The following is a 21,479-nucleotide window of genomic DNA, read 5'->3' on the forward strand; positions in this document are numbered from 1 at the left end:
CTCCCTGCGGAGCAGAAAGCCCGATATGGGGCTCCATCCCAGGACCCTGAGATCATGACCTGAGCGAAAGGCAGAGGCTTTAACCCACTGAGCCACCCAGGCACCCCTCAGACTATCTTTATTTTTGACCTGTTTTATGCCTCTGAAATTTTTGATTGGAAGCTGGACATGTTGTAAGGTATAGTAGATACTGAGGTAAATGTATTTTGTACTTGAAAATGAGCACACCTTTCCTTCTGCTAGCCATTATGTGGGTGTTTGTGTTACTAGTCAAGAGTTAGCCTGGATTTGAAGTCTTTGTTGCTAAGTTATTAGGGTTGAAATTTTTTTGTCAGAGTACAGACACTTAAAAATTCTCCAGTTGTACTTTATCTTTGTCTCTTCACTTGTCTTTGAGTCTTTGTTCTGCTCCCCAAAGAAAGGTCTCTTGAAGTTCTCTCAATAGTATTGCACTGTGACTTTTACTCAAGTTTTCCTAGCATGGGGGTGAAAGGTCAAGAAGGGGACAGACTCTGATATTTTTATTAAGTCTCAATTTTAGCCTGAGACAGTGAAACTGGGTCTTAAGGACGTGGCTTTGGCAAGTATTCCTTTCCAGAGGTAGAACATTTTATTTCATTTAAAAAAAATTTTGTTTATTTATTTAAAGAGAGAAAGAGCATGAGTGGGGGGAGGGGCAGAGGGAGAGGGAAAAAGAGAATCTGAAGCAGGCTGCCTGCTGCGCATGGAGACTGACACCGAGCTGGATCCAGAGATCATGACCTGAACCAAAGTAAAGAGCCCAACGCTCAGCCAACTGATCCACCCAGGTGCCCCCCAGAGATAGAACACTTTAAATCCTTGTCTCCCTCCCCCAGCTGCAGGAGGTTCCCACCTACTTCAGGCCGTGGTTCTGATGCCCATCCTTGAGCAGATGAAAACTGATATTTTGGACATAGAGGAGATATTCTGGGCAAAGTCGTGGTGGTCGCCTCTTTGTCTTCCCTCAGCTGCAGCAGGATTCCACCAGCACCTTCCCCTGCAGGTGAAGTCACTTTTTTCTACAGTGGTGATGGGGTAGATTAGGTCTGGGTGGATTTAGCAGTAGTAGCTGTTGTTCCCCTCCTGCAACACCCAGGGAAGCTTACTCTGTATTGTCCCTGATCTTCCCTGCGAGAATTTTATGGAGTTCCTGGAGAAGAAGCTTAAAGGCTGATGGGAAGAATCCCGTATTTTGGTCCTCCAGGGTTCACATTCTTCCACTGGTCTATACTCGGCTCTTATTGTTTCATTAAAAATCTCCACTTTAATCCTGTGACCAGTGGAATGTGTTTGACAACATCTGTCCAAGGTGAGCATCCTGTTTCTCCCTGCAAGTGCCTGTCTGTCTCCAGTTTTTCTTTAAGTCATTAGCCCTGTAATCTTAGATCTCTGATGGGTTCAAGCAAAGTATCAAATTTCAGTGCATCCTGCTTTTTTGGATGTTATCTTAAGATGGGAACCCTGCTATTTTCAGCTCTTTACATCTCTGAGCACGTGTAGGTCTTTTTTCCTATTTTGTTTTTGTGTTTCTTTTTTTTTTAATGTAAATAATTTTCTCTCAAAAGAAGGAGTGAATTTCAGTTGGGTTCTGCCCAAAGACCCGTTATATTGTTTTCCATTTTTTAAACTGGATTTCTTTTCTTATTATTGAGTCTTGGGACTTCTCTATTCTGGACATCAGTCTTTGATATGTTTTTGGAGAATATTTTCCTTGAATCTATTTCTTTTCTATCCATTTTCTTGGAATTTCCTATTTTCCTTCCATCTTCAGTCTTGAGAAAACCAGAAATGTTAATTTTGAGGAAGTGCAGTTTATCAAAGATTTCTTTTGTGATTCTTGCTTTTTGTGTCCTATATGAGAAATTTTTAACTAACCCAAGGTCACAAAGATTTTCTCCTATATGTTCATCTAGAAGTTTACTGTTTTGTTTTTACTTTTAGACCTAGAATACATTTTTAGTTAATTTGTGTATGCGATGTTTGGTATGGGTTGTGGTTTATTATTTTTTTTTACATACATAAACAATTGTTTTATAGTCAGTTGAAGAAAAGCCTATTCTTTGTCCATTGGATTTCCATGGCACCTTTGTTAAGAATTAGTTAACCACTTATGTATTACCCTATTTCTGGATTTTGTTCTTATCTGTGTATCTACATTTTCACCAATACCCTACTGTTTTGACCATTGTAGCTTAACGGTAAGTGTTTTCAAAAATACTCTTTTCAAAACATTTTGGCAATACTATGTTCTTTGTCTTCCCATATAAATTTTGCAAAAAGCTAACTGATTTCTATGAAAAGCTTTTGTGGGATTTTGATTGGGATTACATTGAATGTATTTATCAGTTTGGAGAATGTTTGACATCCTAATTACATGTAGCATATCTCTAGATTTATTTAGTTCCTCTTTGACTTCTGTCAGTAAAGTTTTATTGTTTTCAGCATACAAATCTTTCCCATTTTTTGATGAAATTTCACCTCTAACTATTATAGAGGTTTTTTTTTATATTGTTGCTGTTACTATTGTAAATGATGCTTTTTTTAAGTTTCGCTTTCCAGTTGTGAATTGCCAATATAATTGCACTTGATTTTACATCTCATATTCTACTTTATTGTATATAGTCCTCCACTATGTGCACGCCATCATTTATTCAACCAGTCCTGCTGTGTTCGGATCTTTATGTCACTTCCAACATTTTGAAGTTACATAATGAAATTCTATGTATATTTTCACACTTTTGAAAGTTGTGCCTTTAGAGTAAATTTTTTTTTTAAAGATTTATTTATTTGACAGATAGAGATTACAAGTAGGCAGAGCGGCAGGCAGAGAGAGGGAGAGAGGAGGAAGCAGGCTCCCAGCTAAGCAGAGAGCCCGATGCGGGGCTCGATCCCAGGACCCTGGGATCATGACCTGAGCTGAAGGCAGAGGCTTTAACCCACTGAGCCACCCAGGTGCCCCTAGAGTAAATTTCTAAATGTGCTTTTATTAGGTTGAAAGGTAAATGCAAATGAACTTTTGGTAGATATTTCCAAATATCCCCACAAAATGATTGTATTTTGCATCCTTCCCTTCAATATATGAGTGTCTATTTCCCCCCACAGCTTCACCAATGGAATGTATTGTCAAACTTTTAAATTGTTGCCAATCTCATGAGTGAGAAATTATATCTCAATGTAGTTTTAATTGATCTTTATCTTATAAGTGAAGTTGAGCATTTTTATACGTGTAAGGGCTATTTTTATATTTCTCTTCCTAAGTTGGCTTTTCATGTCTTTTGTCACTTTCCTACAGGATATTTTAAATGTTTAACCTCCATTTTTTAAATGTATTCTTTTTATCGAGGATAGTTGACTTTTATGTGATCTACAAATTGCATCTATTTCCTAGTGACTTGTCATTTGCCCTTTGGTTTAACATGCTGCTTTTTGTTATGTTGGCTTTTATTTTTTCATTTTTTCATTTTCATGTAGTATAATTTATCAATTTTTTTTCTTATTGCATTTTGAGTTTTAGTTATAGTTACAAACTCATTCCTTAACTTTGTGTTGCATTGCAGAAGCTGGCAAATATATATTTATTTTGTACCGGGTCAAATGACAAATATTTTATATTTTATTCAGGCTTTTTTGCTTAAAATTCTCTGTTGTGATTAGTCACCTCTGCCATGTAGCTCAAAGCAGTCATAGACAGTTATAAAATGAATAGGCATGGTTGTGTTCCAGGAATGCCAGGGGCACGTGTCCTATTATAAATGTTCAAAAGAAAAAGGACCTATTTATTTATTTATTTTCTATTATTTAAAAAAAAGGGAAAGAAAATACTATGCTATGTTTTTAAAAAATATTTTGTTATTTCTCATACTGTTTTATTGTTTGCTATTATATTTTGTTGCTGTTTTATAATTTGAAAGTCCAATCAGCCAATGTGCTTATATTTATTCAGACTCAGAAAAGAATTGTCATCTATTTGTGTCAATAATTATTTTGTGAATAATAGTTTGTTTTCTCTTGGGTTGTAGGAACCACAGAGGAGAAGCCATTTCTACTGTTCGTGCTTCAGAGGCAGGGCAGTACCCAGTATGAGGACAGACACTGAAGCCAGAAACCAGCCCTCCATCCCATTCGGTAACTCTGTGACCACAAAGTAAACAACGTCTTATGCCTTTGTCTCCTCATTTGTAAAACGTGAATCATGATAGTGCCAGTGTCACAGTATTGTCACAGGATGAGAGAGATTATTCCAAGGGATTTAGCACAGTGCCTGAGAAAGAGCAGCAGCTCTGACTAAATGGCCCCTGCAATCCTCCCCAGGCTCACAGCAGAACCCTGGGGGAAAAGGTCTGTGCGAACACTAATGTCCCCTCCCTGCCCTGGAGGATCTGAGGCTTGTGCAGAAGAAAGTGGGTTGCTGGGACTGTCCTCTGATCTACAGTGTGGAATGATCTATAATCCTCACTGTAGGAGAGGCTGTGAGCTCCTGTCCACATTCTCCCCCAGTATGTACAGAGCAAATAAATGCTAAACTGCTTCAGAAGACCTGATGGAGAGGAAGAAAGTGGGGATGAAGGATTTGAAAGTTATTTCATCTTTCTAAGTCTCAAATCATTCATATTACAATGGACAAAATGAATATTACATTACAAAATGTTGCGATGATTATATACACATATGTAATATCAGCAAGGTGTTTCCTGGCACTCAGTGATTTCCTCTTTGGATCTGAGCAATGTTAAACATTCAGGTAATCTCTGGACAGTTAAGAAAAAAAGAGTACATGACTAGGTTTCTGTAGGTCCTAATGTGTGAACATAATCCAAGTTTTCAGAGGTTGAGGAAGAAGTCCTGGGAAATGGAGCCCAGCCCTGAGAACAAGTTGAGGAGCTGCTCCTGGTGCTCATGTAGGGAAGGATGCGGGTGGATACAAACCTGAGAAGAGGAACTGTGTGAGTTGTCTGGGTGCTACAGAAGTTCTTTTCCTTTAGTGCCCACAGTTCTTGGTGACGCTGCTTCAAAGAATGAAGAAGTAGATCAGAGGAAGAAAGAGTGGTGGGCAGCAAAGCAAAGTTTATTGAGCCGTAGTACATAACTCCCCAAATGGGAGGGGCTTGTGAGAGTTGCCCACCCCCACCCCAAAGTTTCTAAGTGTAGGGGGTTTTATGGCCTCGTTGGTGGGTTCTTTTTATCTGATGAACACTCCAGGCTCCTGTCACCCAATCAGGTTTTTGTTCACAAACTCATCTACCTATTTGGTGGTTGTTCACGTGGGAAAGGGTGCAAGGCTCCTTCCAGGGTGGTGAAAAATCCTCTTACAGGTGGTTTCCTCTCAAGGCAGGACCCCTTCTCCCTGCCTGCCTTTCTTTGTGGGAACCTGGTGAAATGAGATTATCACTCAGTAGCACTAGTTGAAGTTTGACTTTCTGTCTTTGTAACAAGCTCCTAGGTGAAGTGGATGTTGCTGGTCCATGAGCAAAACTTTGAGTATCAAGGACTTGGAGTACGGATCTAAATAATTTCATTTTCAAATATGCCATAATAATCCATATAAGCAATGCAATGTCTCAATATGGTGAGTATTAGACACGCTCCAAGCACTTGTAAGAGCTTCATATGTATTATTGACATTACTCTTCCTGACACCTCCTTAAAGTTAATATATATTCCATTTTAAAATAAGGAAAGTGAGTCAGATATACATTATGCAATTTATGCAGAGTAAGACAGCCAATATGGGAAAGGTGGATATATAGTAAAGGGTCCTTGAAGAAACACTGAGAAATAGGGAAACCTAAAATAACAATCTATGTCACTCTCAGAGTATCATTCTAGAGTGGTGACTGGCAAATGTTTTCTGTAGAGGGCTAAATGGTAACATTTTAGGTTTTGTGGGTCTCTGTTGCAACTACTCAATTCTGTCATTGTAGTACAAAAGCAGCTATAGATAATTTGTAAATATATGGACAAAGTTGTGTTTCAGTAAAACTTTATTTATAAAACTGGGGGCTGCTAGGTATAGACACAATTTGCTGACTTCCTGTTCCATGGTAACCATTATGATTAATTGTAGCATTTCAGTCCCACCCCCACCCCAGGGGATACAGTATAATAATATAATATTATTCCACAGAAAATGATAAATATATAATAATATTAAGTATCTCTTATAGGTATAGATTTAGTCTATATTGTTACATGAACAATCTCATTATTAAATGTATACATCACCAAAATATTGGCTGTTATGTATACATAACAGAAGCTTTTTGATAAAATGTACAAAATCTGTACATGTATCAAGAAGAATTAAAAACACCTATCTTTCCAGGAAGATCCACTCTTTAAAGAATTCCTTTGCATTTGTTCTTTTTATGCATTGGAGAGTTTACTATATGTAAACCATTTCTGTATTTGAAATTTTCCTTGCTAATATGTGGTTATTATGCTTGTTTACTTATAATTGGTCAAAAAACTTGTTTTTAATGACTCCATAATAATTTGACACTTCAAAACCTCATAGGTAAGTTGCCCTCTTCCCTCCTGTTCATCACTGTAGTGTTTCCCGGTTGTTGTGTGTTGAAAAGTCAGGGTAGCTGCATCTCCTGAGATGAGTCCCCACATCCACACTTCAATGCAGTTCTGTACTGCTCTGTTGGATTCATCAAATAATATGTGTAAAGTATTTAGCACATACTGTGAAAACCTTAATCCCTCTTTCATTTACTCCTCCCTGGAAAGGGTTCATGTTTTCTTGCTCTATATTCCATTCAGGGGTCTTCTTACTTTGTCTCTGTAGATACCTCAGAGGACAGGCGAGGCCCTGTTGAGACCCAGGCCCTCAGGTTCCTCCCGCTGGGACCCACCCTGAATCATGATGATAGAGTGTGAGACACCGAATCCCAAGTTTGCCTATGGAAAGGGGCTGACTCTGTTGTGGGAGTAATTCAATCTGCTTCCATAGTGTCTCTGCATTTGAATACATCACCTGATTCTTAGAAAGAGAAACAGAGAATGTCATAATCTCAGGAACTAGAGGTAAACTGCAGGTATGGCAATTCTGTGATCAGATATCCATGTTACCAAAGGCAACAAATTTTTTGTGAAGTAAAGTTTTTCCTCATCCTTTGAAAGTAGACTCTTGAGTGATGGGAGGGGACTTTTACATTTTCACACATTACACTGTTTCCCTGTTTTTGAAAACTCACAACCAACCAGTTACTAATCACAAAACTCAATTCTCAATAATTATCTTTTATTTTATTAATTTGTGAGGGACATTACCTTTCTTCCTCTTTAAAAATCTAGGGAGTGTGTATTATCTTTCTTTTTAACCATCTGATCCTTGTTCAGGATCTTTGGTTTCTTTGTAGAACCCTGGAGAACAAAGTCAGAGGCATATCCCCCATGCTGGAGATGCCTGCTGTGCTCAGGGGCCTCTTCCAATGGGGCAGTGCTGGTTTTCTCCCAGCACTGATCCCTGAACCTGGAGTGATGTGCTACTTCTACCTCTAGGATACAGGATTTATACATTGGTCTCTCCTATACCCAAAATAGCAGATTGTTTTCTTTGAGATTTAATGGTCACTGGATTCCTTCAGGATGGCCTCAGACACTAATAAAAGACATACAATTTTTACATCTGACAGATTATTGCACCACTAAAGAACTGTAATGTCTGTGAATAACATCAGTAAGTAATGAAATATTTATGTAAAATGTGTACCCCTTTCTGTCTTCATTCTGAACCATTCAGATGCTAGACTTCCCTGTCTCCAGAGTGAAATAACAGACAAATGGATTTTTTTTTCTGACCCATCCATGCTGTATTTTCATAGTTTCCAGACAGTTGAATTTAGTGGGAAATAGTGTAAGATTGCTATAATTTGGACCATAATTGCTGATCACGTGGGGCTCACTGTCTGAGCAGAATCTATGATGTCTTCATATAAAGTTCAGGAAATACTGCAGAGGGCGAGACTCAGACTGGGCACCCAGCTGTGCAGCCTCTGTGGTTGCCCATATTGAGAAGGATGTGGGTGGGTCAGACCTGAAGAGGGTTCTTGCGCAGCTTCTCTTGCCAACTGTGATGCTGTGGATCCAATTCCAGCTGCCACAGTACTACATGACCTCATCTCCTTTCTCTAGGAAATTTATTTTCAATGTTGAAGTGGAAGTATGGGTGTTTTTACTTGCCTCAAGTTTGTTGTTCTTCCCATCTAGGGGAACTTGAACACGGTTTGTTATGACACCTGTTAGATATTCTATCTCCTGATCTGGTTTCTGCCGGTACCAGTATATGGTTTCACTGTTGAAGTCCTTAGCAGACACGTTGCATGATATGTGGGCACTCCTATCTCTTGCTCTGGAAACTGATATTTCATGTTGCTCCAATGTTGCCTGCCCAAGGCCAACTGCAACCAAAAAGAGAAATTCCCATGAACAAACTATATGGAAACAATTTCTTCAGTCTCCTCTATTGACTGAAGTGACTGGGGGACAACTCGCAGGCCCAGGGGGTGAGAAGATGACAGCTTCTAGCAGTGGCATCTCGTTGGCCTGGCTCGCTCCCCAGTGACAAGGTAAGAAGTGAGGTCCCCGGTAGCAGGACTTATCAAGTCAGTGGCTGGAGGGCGGAGCTGGTTCAGGTTTCTCAGAAGAAGTGGTGACCTAGATAGTTCCCTGGGGTTGTTCATGATCAGCCGCAGATCTGAGCAGTCTGGGGCGTCCTGTGCCCTGTGAGTGCTGGGCAGATGGGGTAAGAGGCTCTCAATCTGGAAAGAGATTCCTGGTGTGAATGTGTCCATCTAGCCCAGAATAGGATAATTCTCACACCCACTTAGCCATTTCCCCTGGAATCCTGTACTGTAGAAAAGTGAGGACATGCCTGCTAGGTTCAGCACCTATGGCTGTTTGTCTGATTTGCAGTTGATTCAAGACTCAACTAGGATATCTGACCTTTACTCTTGATAACACAGCACAACAAAACAACAATCAGACACTGAAATATCTCATTGACATTACTGAATATGCCATGTACACAAACACCAGAGTATTTTGTGTTTTCTAAAGTTAATTGAGATGTCACCAGGCAGATTAGGACTCAGAGAAATTAAATTTTATTTGCAATTTAGGTACTTCCAAGAAGGGACTAGGCTGCAATTGCTGGGAATACAGGGGTCAGAGCAGTCTCTGGAAATCAACTTCTACTTGCCCTGAGCCTTGCAACTGTCTCATAAGCATGATGTCACAAGCATGATCATTTTCAAAGAAGTGTTGTATTTCATATCTAATAATAATCTTTATAACTAATATACATCTAATATCCATTGTGGACTTGCAATTTGTCAAATATTGTTTTAAAACATTTTCTTGTCCTATTTTATTTAATCCTCTCTGTAGCCCCATGTAATAGCTGTTATGATTAATCTACACTTCACAAAGGAAGACAGTGGAAAAGAGAAGTGACTCATGCAAAGACACAGAGCCTGTAAATATGAGAACACATATAAGTAAGAGTTGATCCTTGAAGAAAATATGAGAAAAATGAGATATAAAAATAACAATTCCAGACACCTATCATTTAGTGTTGCTTTGGATTTTTTTTTACACATTTACAAATAGAAAAAAAGTGCTTGGAATTTTATATATAAATGCACATATACATGCACATTTGCGTATTTGGCCTCATATTTTCTTTATTTGGTTAGCTTATTATTGTAAGAAATATTGGAATTCTTTAAATTATCTATGAGCAGATTATTTTTAAGTGCCAGAGTTAATTACACCCCTCCTCCACCACTTAACCCATTTAGTTTTGAAATCCATTCATGTTTTGAAAATTTATCAGATCCTTAAAATGTTACTGTGTATGTTTTTAATGACCTATGAAAATAAGTACCCTCCTATACTACTTACTCCTTTGGATGGCAGCTGAGTTATTTAATTATTTCATATCTGAGTTTCTGTATCTATAATTGCTGCAATAAATATTTTTCAGGAATTTAATTATGTTTTCACTCTAAAAATGATAATGAACATAGTGTAAATTCTCTGCCTGGCAATAATATGTGGTTTTTATATTTTTAAGTTATATTTTTATTATTACTGAAAAATGGAAAAATGACGTTGTTGAATAATATTTTAATTGTGCAATCAAACAGCATGGATTATGTATTTAGAAACATATCTCTTCCACTCTAAGCATCAATTCTTTCTTCCAAATAAGTTTATTTACAGATTTTTATGATGAATGCATGATTTCCTGGACAGGCACAACATTTAGCTAATTATCTGGCAGCCCATGGAGCTAAATGGTTATCAATTCCATTTTGTGCATTGCCAGCACCTTCAGCTTGAGTTTTCACAATTGCTGAAAGTCTGTGGGGAATGAAATACTGCACCTTGATACAGATGTAGTGAAAAGAAGGGCCATCTGTACCCCAATGTTCATAGTAGCAGCAGCCACCGTTGCCAAACTGTGGAAAGAACCAAGATGCCCGTCAACAGATGAATGGATAAAGATTTGGTCTATTTATACTATGGAGTATTATGCCTCCATCAGAAAGGATGAATACCCAACTTTTGTATCAACATGGACGGAACTGGAAGAGATTATGCTGAGTGAAGTAAGTCAAGCAGAGAGACTCAAATGTCATATGGTTTCACTTATTTGTGGAGCATAAGGAATAACATGGAGGACACGGAGAGATGGAGAGGAGAAGTGAGTTGGGGGAAACTGGATGGGGAGATGAACCATGAGAGACTGTGGACTCTGAATAACAAACTGAGGGTTTTGGAGGGGATGGGGTGGGGGGTTGGGTGAGCCTGGTGGTGGGTATTAAACAGGGTATGTATTGCATGGAGCACTGGGTGTGGTGCATAAACAATGAATTCTGGAATACTGAAAAGAAATTAAAAAAATAAATAAAAAATTAAAAATAAAGAAATACTGTGTCTTGCTTCTCTCTGAGATAATCAGACAGTTTCAACATACACAGTCTCTAAGTAGGAACCCAAGTCAATACCAGACATTTGAGTGACATGGTTAGTGACATCTGTTAGAGCCATCAGACTCCCTTTCTTCTTTCTTCTGATACTGAGGCTTGACCAGAGAGGCTCAGGAAGTAGTGCAGGCTGAGGCTGATGCCCAGTCAGGGCTGAGGTATGGTCTTGGGACCAGTGTTGCTCAGTGTTGGGGAGTATGTGGTCACAGTCATAAGGGGTGTGTGTGCTTATTAATTTGGCTGTAATACTACTGTAGGTCTAGGGGTCTTTATAAGAGGTCATCATGTTCTCTTCCTCTTCTGCATATTTTATTTTAAATACCAAAGAGGAACATAAAGAATTTTATGTGCCTCATGGTTATATTTGTCTGTAACTAATATTGAACAAGGGTTTTTTTCCAAAGAATTATCTGATCCACAAAAACCTGATTTGGCACTTGTTGGTACATGTGTGTATGAAGAATTAAATCTGGATACTCTGCAGTGAAGGAGGATATCTGGAGGATATCGGAGGGGGGAATTCCCCCCAATTGAGAATCAGTAGTCTAGGTTCTTTCTTGTAGGATACAAGCACACCCTAATATTATCTTGAGCTTAAGCCCCAGCCAGCCAAGACTGGGACAAAATGAAGCTACCATTAAACGGTCAGCACACAAGAATTCTGTTCACTCATGAGCCACATTTCCTATTGAAATAAATTTTTTCAATTGCTTCAGTTATATCTGTGCACCTGCGACTATAAACAAAAGAATAGCATTTCCAACAGAAGCCAAAGTTGTCAAGGAATAAAACATTAATTTTTAAAAAAAAAAATTCCTCAACGAATCAAAGAAGTAAGGGAACAAATTCACATTCCAAGAGGGAAGAGCAAATGAATATTTATAGCCATAACATCCTGTCTTCTCAGGCTTTATGCTCAAGAAGAAGGATGAGGAATAGACCTGGAACAGGAAGAGGAAAAAGGCACCGGTGACAGGTGTTAGCAGTGGAAATGGGTGGTTCAGAGCTCAGTACCCATATCAGTCATTTCTTTTTTTTTTAAAAAGATTTTATTTATTTATTTGACAGATTGAGATCACAAGTAGGCAGAGAGGCAGACAGAGAGAGAGAGAGGAGGAAGCAGAGAGCCCAATGTGGGACTTGATCCCAGGACCCTGAGATCACCACCGGAGCTAAAGCAGAGGCTTAATCCACTCAGCCACCCAGGTGCCCCCACATCAGTCATTTCTGAGATTGTTCCAATGGTCAGCTTTACCCATATCTATCTGATACCAAATAAGTAATCAGCAGTCCATTTACTAAGGTAAAAGTTACCCCTAGAATAATTCTTAGGAAGATTATATTTTATCAAGATTACTTAGTTGATTTCAGTAGGAAAGTTGGCCCAAGTTACCAAGTCTGCTATGACCTGACATCACCTTCTGACTTTTTAGGTGAGAGTCATCACTGGCCTCTTTGCCCATCTAAACCACAAGACAGAGGGGACTTTTTATACAGACCTTGTCTCTGAATATGTGGTGGCCCCAGAGCGTGGAAGTCCCCTTGTTTGGTGTGGAAGTAGAAGAGTTGTCTTTCTACCACCTCAGTGGAAAAAGAGAATGGTTGCCATGACACGTCCAACTGTGCTTTTTAGAGAAGGTCTTCATGCAATCAATGTCCTCAAGGATTTAGGCTCTCCTTGTATCTGGGCTGGATGTAGCTCAGGAGTCAAAAGTTGGGAGTTATCAATTTTGTCCATTTCTTAAGGTAGCTAGGCCAGGGTTTCTCAACCTCAACATTATTGACATATCGGGCTCAATATTTGTTTAACATGGGGGTGGGGCTCTCTTGTGCCTAGTCGAATGTTTAGCAGCAGTCCTGGCCTCTACTCATGAAATATCTACAGCGCCCCAACCATTTGTGATGACCAGAAATGTTTTCAGCCACTGCCAATATCCTCTGGAAGATATTGGAGGGGTGAATTCCCCCCAATTGAGAATCAATAGTCTAGGTTCCTTCTTGTAGGATACAAGCACACCCTAATATTATCTTGAGCTTGAGCCCCAGCCAGCCAAGACTGGGACAAAATGAAGCTACCATTAAACGTCCAGCACACAAGAGTTCTATTCACTCATGAGCCACATCACTAATATTCCTTAGTATGTTCTCTGTCCTTGGTGATTTCTCTCCCTCACCTGGGTGAGCATAACAGCAAATGACTCTGTCGCTTTGTTAGCAGATAAGTTCTGCCTTGTTTGACTCTGTTACTTTCATAAAACCTGTACTAAATTTCACCAAATTTTGTATGGCTACATCAGCCATATGTTTTGTCATTGCTAAATTTCCCTACTCTGTCAAGTATGGTGCCTTCCCTTTGGTCAAAGCTCCTTAGATATTGGTTATCACTGAATAATAATTCATATTATAGATCTTACTGGAACAAATGAAAGATGTTAAAATAAAACCAGAAATCTTTAATACGGTATTCACAATTCCAAAACATGTATATCCTTTAGCTCATTTTATCTAAATGATGATATTCTGGCAGGTAGTGATTTCCAGAGGCATGACGATGTAATGTACGGCTTCTCAGGTAGTAAATGGTGGAGCTGAAAGTCAAACTTATTTCTTTACTGCCTTTTAAAAAAATATATTAATTTAAATCAATTTACTTAACATAAAGTTTATTATTAGTTTCAGGGGTAGAATTTAGTGATTCATCAGTTGAATATACCACCCAGTGCTCATCACAAGTGCCTTCCTAGTTAGTCCATTCCCTCACCCCGCCAACAGCCGTCAGTTTGTTTCCTATGGTTAAGAGCCCCCACTGCTTTTAAATCCAATTTTGCATGTTATCAGTATGATTTATTGGCTATCTAACACTCAGTGTCCTCAACTATGTAAATGCAATAAGATTTCAGGGTCTGACATCTATTGCCCCTCTCCCCATGCTAGGTCCTCCTGACATGCTGTAGAGGAAGTCAGCATAACTTGACCATTTTAGCCAGGGCTGCTGTTTTGTCTTTCAAACATCAACCAACGGGCTCCTGTGAGGAATCCTCATCAGTGTGGACTAACTGTGTCTTATCTACACCTTCTATGGCTATCTTGAAGTATTATTATTAGGATTACGTAACAGAGAGTATATGGAGTACTTAATACAGTGTCTAGTAGACAAGGAATACTCATTAGCAATAGCTTTCATTATGTTCTTATCAGAATATTGCGCTATATTTTTTCATTCTCATATGGAACTCAGCTCCCTGAAAGCCTGACTGCAAATTTACCACTATACACAGAAACCACTGAATTCTTTGTTTTGATTTGGTTGAGCAAAGAAAAGGAGTAAACTCAAAGAAATTTGTTGACCCACAAACTGTAAATGTTAATTCTACCATTTTCAGAATATAACTGCAGATTTTTGGTAATTATTTTGTAACCTCAATTTAGGAGTTGAAAAATAAAGGCAACAGAACTATAGTAGCTAGGAATGATCGACTTGTGACTGAAACAATTAAAATTTGACTCACAGATAGCAGAAAAGTAGATTGAGGAAGGTCAGAAAGGAAAAATCAATTATAACTAATGTGAGAGGCTGAATTTTGTTGACATTATGGAAGTGGCAGGTATTTCTATAGTCTCAATTATTTAATAAGAGTTGGGGGGGGCACCTGGGTAGCTCAGGGGGTTAAGCCGCTGCCTTCGGCTCAGGTCATGATCTCAGGGTCCTGGGATCGAGTCCCGCATCGGGCTCTCTGCTCAGCAGGGAGCCTGCTTCCCTCTCTCTCTCTGCCTGCCTCTCTGCCTACTTGTGGTCTCTCTCTGTCAAATAAATAAATAAAATCTTTAAAAAAAAAGAGTTGGGATGATTTCACTGTTATATACTTGTTTATTGTATTAAAGAACATCAAGAACACAAAATTGGATTTATCATAATATTGGTTCATAAAACACTATGATCATTTATATATATCTTTTATGTCATTTATTTTATTTGACTTATGAGTTGATGATTTACTTAACAAGTCAACAAATACCAGAGAATCCATTATTTAACCAAAGAACAAAAGCATTGCAAATAATCTACATGCTCTTTTCTTAGTTCATCAAATAGAAAAGCATAGAATTCACAATAATCTCTCAACACTTGTCCGTTTCCTGTTTTGTTACAGAAGGAACAGGGCACATCCTGTTCTGTTAGAAATGGGACCTTGGTGGCTTTGTGGAAAGTGAAATGAATCAATTTAGATATAATCCTTCCCCTATTTCCCCAAATTGTGTTACTAATCTGGGGACAAGCATAACCACTTATCTGAACCACTTATCTGCTTGATTTCTTCCTTTTGCTGCTGCAGATGGACTGTCCACCTCTCTTTACTTTGCCTTGAGCATTACTAGACAGACCCTCATGGACTGCACCTATGGTCTTCCTTATCTTCTGGTTGTTGTTGGAAGCAGTCAATGGGAGCATCAGTGGGAGACTGGGAAATGAGAGCAGAGTAAGCTCAGTGTTCCCTCTATGACAAGTGACTTTGGGTTGGCTGAAACCTTTCTAGGTTCAACACATGGTGCCATCTATCCCAGAGCCAGAGGTTTATGCTCAGGAACCAAGAGGTGCAGGTGGGAGTGGCCATTTCCTTTCATACCAATTACCCACTGGAGGAATTTGTTTCTTTTCTCCCTGGTCCCTGGATCCACAGGCTAAATCTAATGCCCAAGAGGGAATGTTTATGTCAGGTGACATGGGGATGGTTCTTTGAACTTCAGTTTCAATTGGCTAATAGTCAATAGCAATCAGAACAAAGATGCTCATTAGTGGAATCCATAGGGGTTAGCCTCAGTGTGCAGAGAGCACCGTGGAAAAACATGGAGTGCTGACTCTTGGTTAAAAAAAAAAACCAAAAATAAAAACAAAGACACAGAACATTTCAGAGAATCCACCCTTTCTGCCCCTTGGAATCAATTTTGGTCAAATTATTCACACTCATTGTGTCTCACCCACCTCAGGAATGAAAGAAAATGTACTTTGGGGAGAAATCTGTGTCCCCAAAGAAGGGGACATACAGAGTCCTAACTGAAATTTTTTTAACACAATACAGATTTATTTCTCACTTAATGCTAAATGTTCAAAAGTAGTTCTCTTTTTTAAATAAATTAAATATTATAGATATAAACAAAGACACATTTTCTACCCCTTTCTCTTTACATCTATCTCTACAGGTGACCACATATAACGAAGTTGGTAAAATTTATGATAACCTTTGAGTTTCTACAAAAATGTGATTTTGTTAAAATTCCATTAATTTATACTTTAAAAGAGGATAATTGCTACTTTACTGATTCTTTCTATTCCTAAATATAGCTCTTCAGGTTTTTAAGTCTTCTTTTATATCTTTGGATAAATTACTAATTTCTCCATTACATTTTTGCATGTATTTTATTGAATTGTATTTCTAGTTACCTTATATATTTTTTATGAGTTTTAAGAAGAGTCTGTGGCAGGCTTTGTGTATTGGTTAATCTGGTAACAATTCTTTTTTAAAAGAATTAAAAGAATTTAAAAGAATTAAAAGAAGCCTGAATATTTGTGCCCCTCTCTGTAGTACCTGGTGTCTGTCCTACACAGAGGAAAAGACACTTCCCAGAAGCTACTCTGAGCTCTCTCAAGGGCGAACCTTGTCTCTAACTTGGCGGACAGTCAATGGGAATCAGGAGAGAAAATTTGTAAAAGAAGCCAATGTTGTTTGAGGAGAGGGGAGAAAAGTGACCAGGACAGATCAAATTACAGGCCTTCCTGACCATCAAATTTGACATGTTGTGCCTAAGTGATGAAAAATATGCAGTGATTTTAGTATTAAGAATGTAGTGAATGATTTTTTTTTTCCAGTTTGCCTGTGTTTTATGGACGCCAGTCCTCAGGGCTTGACTGCGTCCTTCTGCTGCCAGGCCAGCTATCCCTTCCACAGCTGCTTCTTGGTCCTCATGTTCTCTGCCTGCTTGTTCAGCCAGCAGCCAGGCACATGTCTTCTTGAGCTGTAGATCCATATCTTGGGCTTGTACTTCTTACCCTTGTAGAACTTCCTGATGTTTTCTTTCTGAGTCTGGTTGATGATGGTGAGAACACAGGTGACGGATTTGTGAGCAACTCTGTTCTTGAGCTTGGCACAAGCGCCTCCTGGCACTTTATTGAGGCATAGCTGGACAGCTCCCCCTTCCAGTTTTCCTGTCCTTTAAGTAGCTCCTCCTTCTTCTTGCCAGGAAGGTCTGGAGCCTTAATCTTGACCATGACTATATAATACACCACCGGTGTGGTACATAAACAAAGAATCTTGAAACACTGAAAAAATAAAATAAAATTAAAAAAATATATATACACACACATATAAAATCCACCACCACCTAGGGACTGAGGCCAAGGGTCATGTGAATCTTTCTAAAATAAATTTTAGAGCAAAATTCAAAAGCAATACAAGGTTTCTATGTGACAATTCAGGAAATGTGGAAGGGACATAGAAAACACTATGCTGATCTCAAGTTTAGAGGTGACCTCTTTGAAACTGTGCCCTTTCCTCTGCCCCAGGCCACATCCCTAAACCTGAACATAAAGAGCACCCAGCACCAAAGTGTCAACATGAAATTCCGAATGTGCCAGGCCATTTTTAGAACTGTGATTTTGACAAAGTGACTCTCAGGTAACAGACATCATTTTTTTAAAGGTTTTTTAAAATTTATTATTATTTATTTATTTATTTTCAGCGTAACAGTATTCATTGTTTTTGCACCACACCCAGTGCTCCATGCAACATGTGCCCTCCCTAATACCCACCACCTTGTTCCCCCAACCTCCCACTGCCCCCCCTTCAAGACCCTCAGGTTGTTTTTCAGACATCAATTTTTATAGAATACTACTATGCATGGTCAGCTGATAATGGGTAATGTAACTACGAAATCATGAGAGTTAAGGTGTTCTTAATCAGTTTTAATATGATAACATAATGTTGGTCAAATTATTCAAACACCTTATGTCTCACCCACCTCAGGATTGAAATAAATGAGTTGAGCCCAAATCATCAGGATATTTCAAGCATCCATCTACACGAAATCCCCCACCCATGAGGTAATGTGAGTCCCCTCTAATAGTCAAAATATTAATTTCACTTCAACAGATATTAATGGAGTCACCACTGTACTCAGTGTCTTACACTCTAATAAGAAGCTTTCAGCATCAGACATTTAAATGACCCTTTAATTAGCAAAAGCTTACTTAGGACAGGAGGGCTGACTGGCCTTTGCCTGGTTTGCCTTTGCTGTGTGTGTCCAGAGTGTCCTTGGTGAAGCTCGCCTTAGCCACAAGGAGAAGGGCAGGAGCAGTAAATGTCTCTAAAGTTGGACTTGCTTCCACCCCACCACAGGGTTGTTTGCCCCAGGCACAAGGCCACTGTCCTTTTAGTTATGTGCAACTCAAAGACACTATGGATCATGTCGGCAACTTGGATTTTAGCTGATTTGGAATGATGTCTCATGAAAGAGTCTTCATACCTAGCAAATTTCTCTGTAACTAAATGGTAATATCAGTCTCAGAGACATTTGTCTGTGGAGTCAGGCACTGAGAAGGTGCAACAAGAGGAAGAGGTTTGGTTCTAACAGGAAATGGGGGAGAGAGATGAAGGAAGACCCCCCCAAAACAGAGTCAGCATAAATTTCTGCCCCTCTACACCCTCCCCTTCCTGCACACACTGGAGATATTAGTCTCAACTCAGGCCTTCAGTACAAGGTCAGAGTGATAGTCGGGGTCTTTCAAAACAAAGCATGTCTAAATTAAAAATTTCCCACCACAAAAACAGAAGCTCAGGGAGATAGATGAGGAGTTAGTGAACCCTAGAGACCAATTTGCTTGAGATCATGTAGACTTTCAGGCGTCACGTTTAGCAATGCAACTAAGCTGTACGTAGACTTTGACATTTCAATTGAAAATGGGTTTAATTCAGCTTGGACCTCCTCAGAGAGATTTTTCTTCTTCCCTACATACAACAAAAGGTGTTTTCCTGTTTGGGGCTAAAGGATCAGTAATACCAGTTTTGTTTTCTTTCTCTTTCTTTCTTTCCTTCCTTCCTTCATTCCTTCTTCTTTCTTTGTCTTTTGAACCCGTTGACTACCTTCATGAGAAGGTAGTGAACATAATGATATCTTATTTGTGTAATTTTGCTTTATACAGAAATCAGTCATGTAATCTTAACCATGAAACGTCCTCGTTTTACGAATGAGAGAACAGAAGTCAGGGGAATCTGGCCCCCAAATTCCATATGGAGTAGCATGCAAGGAGAAGTGGAAGCCTGAGGGCCCCGGGTCTCACCCAGGGTTGGTGCATCATGCTGCCTGAGCATCATGTCCCCCACAGGAGTTGAGCACCAGGTACGCCAGTGCATGGGGATGCTGAGAAGTTAGTCCTACTGTTTGCTGTGCTTCTGCCCACTGAGTCTCCACTGCAAAGTAACAAGAAGTGGGCGGGGCAGCAACTTAGAAACTGGAATCAGGAGGTGAGTCCAATCTCAGTTTTCAACCATTTTGTGGCTAATCTGCAAAGATTCCATCACCCTGGACATTATTGGCACCACATTTTATTTGCTCATTCTTCAGGGCATAGTCAGATTTCTCAGTTGCCGGTGTACTGGAGTGCTCTTTAATGTAAATAAACGTGGGTCAGCAATTGGAGCCAAAAATAAAAATTGTATGGCTGTTAAATTAAAAAAGGTAAAAAAAAGGGGCACCTGGGTGGCTCGGTGGGTTAAAGCCTCTGCCTTCAGCTCAGGTCATGATCCCAGGGTCCTGGGATCCAGCCCTGCATCAGGCTTTCTGCTCAGCAGGGGGCCTGCTTCCACCTCTCTCTCTCTGCCTGACTCTCTGCCTATTTGTGATCTCTGCCTGTCAAATAAGTAAATAAAAATCTTTTAAAAAATTATTTTAAAAAAGGTAAAAAAGAAATAAAATTCACTTTAGAACCATTTTTATTTAGTAATCCAAGATATCTGAAGTCATTTCAAGCATGCACTCATTATAGAGATCATTAATGAGATATTTAATCTTCTTTTTGTAGTCTTTGACAAAATGGTTTGTATGTCACACAAGCAGCCCTTCTCAGCTTGGACTAGTGGACTAGCTACATTTCGAAAGCTCAGGAGCCACATGTGGCTAGAGGCTCCTGCATTGAGCAGCACAGATTCTCCTCCAAATGCCTCAGAAACGCTGCAGTAGACGATCTTCAGAGAAGTCCTTCCAGATGGACGGCTCTCTGGGTCTGTGCCAGCCTGCACGCCAGGGGCTCCTTGCCCTCCAGAGTTCTGTGCAGCGGACCAATGGAGGGAGCGCTAAGGGAATGCAAGGTGCTGTGGGCTGACCCCAGGGCAACCCCAGAGACCCAGAGCCAGTGGAAGGTGTCAGACATGGAGCGCCCTGGGAGACAGAGAACTTTTTGCCAGGGACCTGGTCAGAGCACAGGTCTGTGGTATTCCCAGACAGCGCAGTAGTACACGCCCTCGTCACTCTTCTCCAGCTTCAACACTAACAGATTACAGCTATAACCATCCTTCGCCCCTATGGCGGTGACTTTTTCTGCTTTTTCAACCGAATCCCAGTGAACAGATTGGTCTGAGGAGTGACAGAGGAGGATCCTCTGGAGGGCCTTTCCCTCCTGGTGGCGGTACCAGTGGATGTAGTTGAACTTGGTGCTGGCTGTGCAAGGCAGGGTAGCTGAGGTGCTCTCATGTGCCACGACTACAGCTGGCTTCTCAGCCTCATCTCTGCGTGGCCACCTGCAAGGGGGACAGTGGTGAGTGAGGTGGTGGCAGGAGCCTGATGGTGTCTCACCCATCCTGCACCAGGGAGGGAGTCAGCACTTACCGGAAAACAGGAGGGCACAAAGGATGGCAAGTGGACCCAGCATGATTCTCCTTCCCACCAGGGAAAGAAAAGTCCAGGGGGACCTCGCAGCTGCTCCTGCTGGGAGGAGACTGTCTGGGAGGTGGCAGAGGGCAGCCTCTGTTAGGGCCTAGCGTCTGATTCCCTGAGGGGCCTGCAGGTAACTGGTGAGAGAGAGGCTGCAGTGAGGGTGGGGCCAGAGGGCTGGGACAGGTCTAACCATAAGGAGGGCGGTGCTGAAGGACCATCAGTGGTCAGGCTGCAGAGAAACACTGAGGAATCTTGGTGCAATGAGAGCACCAGCGATAATAGAAATCCTTGATTGAAGAGCAGTGCACCCGAGCACTGCACTAATTGATCAAATCCTGAAAACGACCCTGTGGAATAAATCTTGCTATATTAGAATGCGAATTACATTAGAATGGGAATAGCCTCGCTCGTGTTTTAAGTAACTCTTCCAAGGCTGCATGCCTACAGGGAATTAGGTGGGTCTCACTGGGAATAAACCTCAATAAACCTCAATAAACCTCAAGCCTCAAATGGCCACTCAGTACTGACAGAGCAATG

At 40.2% G+C, this 21,479-nt stretch overlaps 1 long non-coding RNA gene across 4 annotated transcripts; it reads left to right on the top strand.

Annotated features, from left to right (window-relative positions):
• Nucleotides 1-1,111: 1,111 nt before the first annotated feature.
• LOC123951724 lies at nucleotides 1,112-10,539 on the top strand. 4 transcript variants are annotated; one of them, XR_006820508.1, is made up of 4 exons: nucleotides 1,112-1,330; nucleotides 4,041-4,964; nucleotides 5,455-5,587; nucleotides 6,812-10,539. It is a non-coding gene; the product is annotated as an uncharacterized LOC123951724 (long non-coding RNA). The 4 variants fall into 4 exon arrangements; XR_006820509.1 differs by having other exon boundaries at nucleotides 4,041-4,146; nucleotides 4,483-5,587; XR_006820506.1 differs by having other exon boundaries at nucleotides 4,041-5,587.
• The last annotated feature ends 10,940 nt before the right edge of the window (nucleotides 10,540-21,479 follow it).

This window comes from Meles meles, chromosome 10 (genome assembly GCF_922984935.1).
Source record: "Meles meles chromosome 10, mMelMel3.1 paternal haplotype, whole genome shotgun sequence".
NCBI classification, from domain to species: domain Eukaryota; kingdom Metazoa; phylum Chordata; class Mammalia; order Carnivora; family Mustelidae; genus Meles; species Meles meles.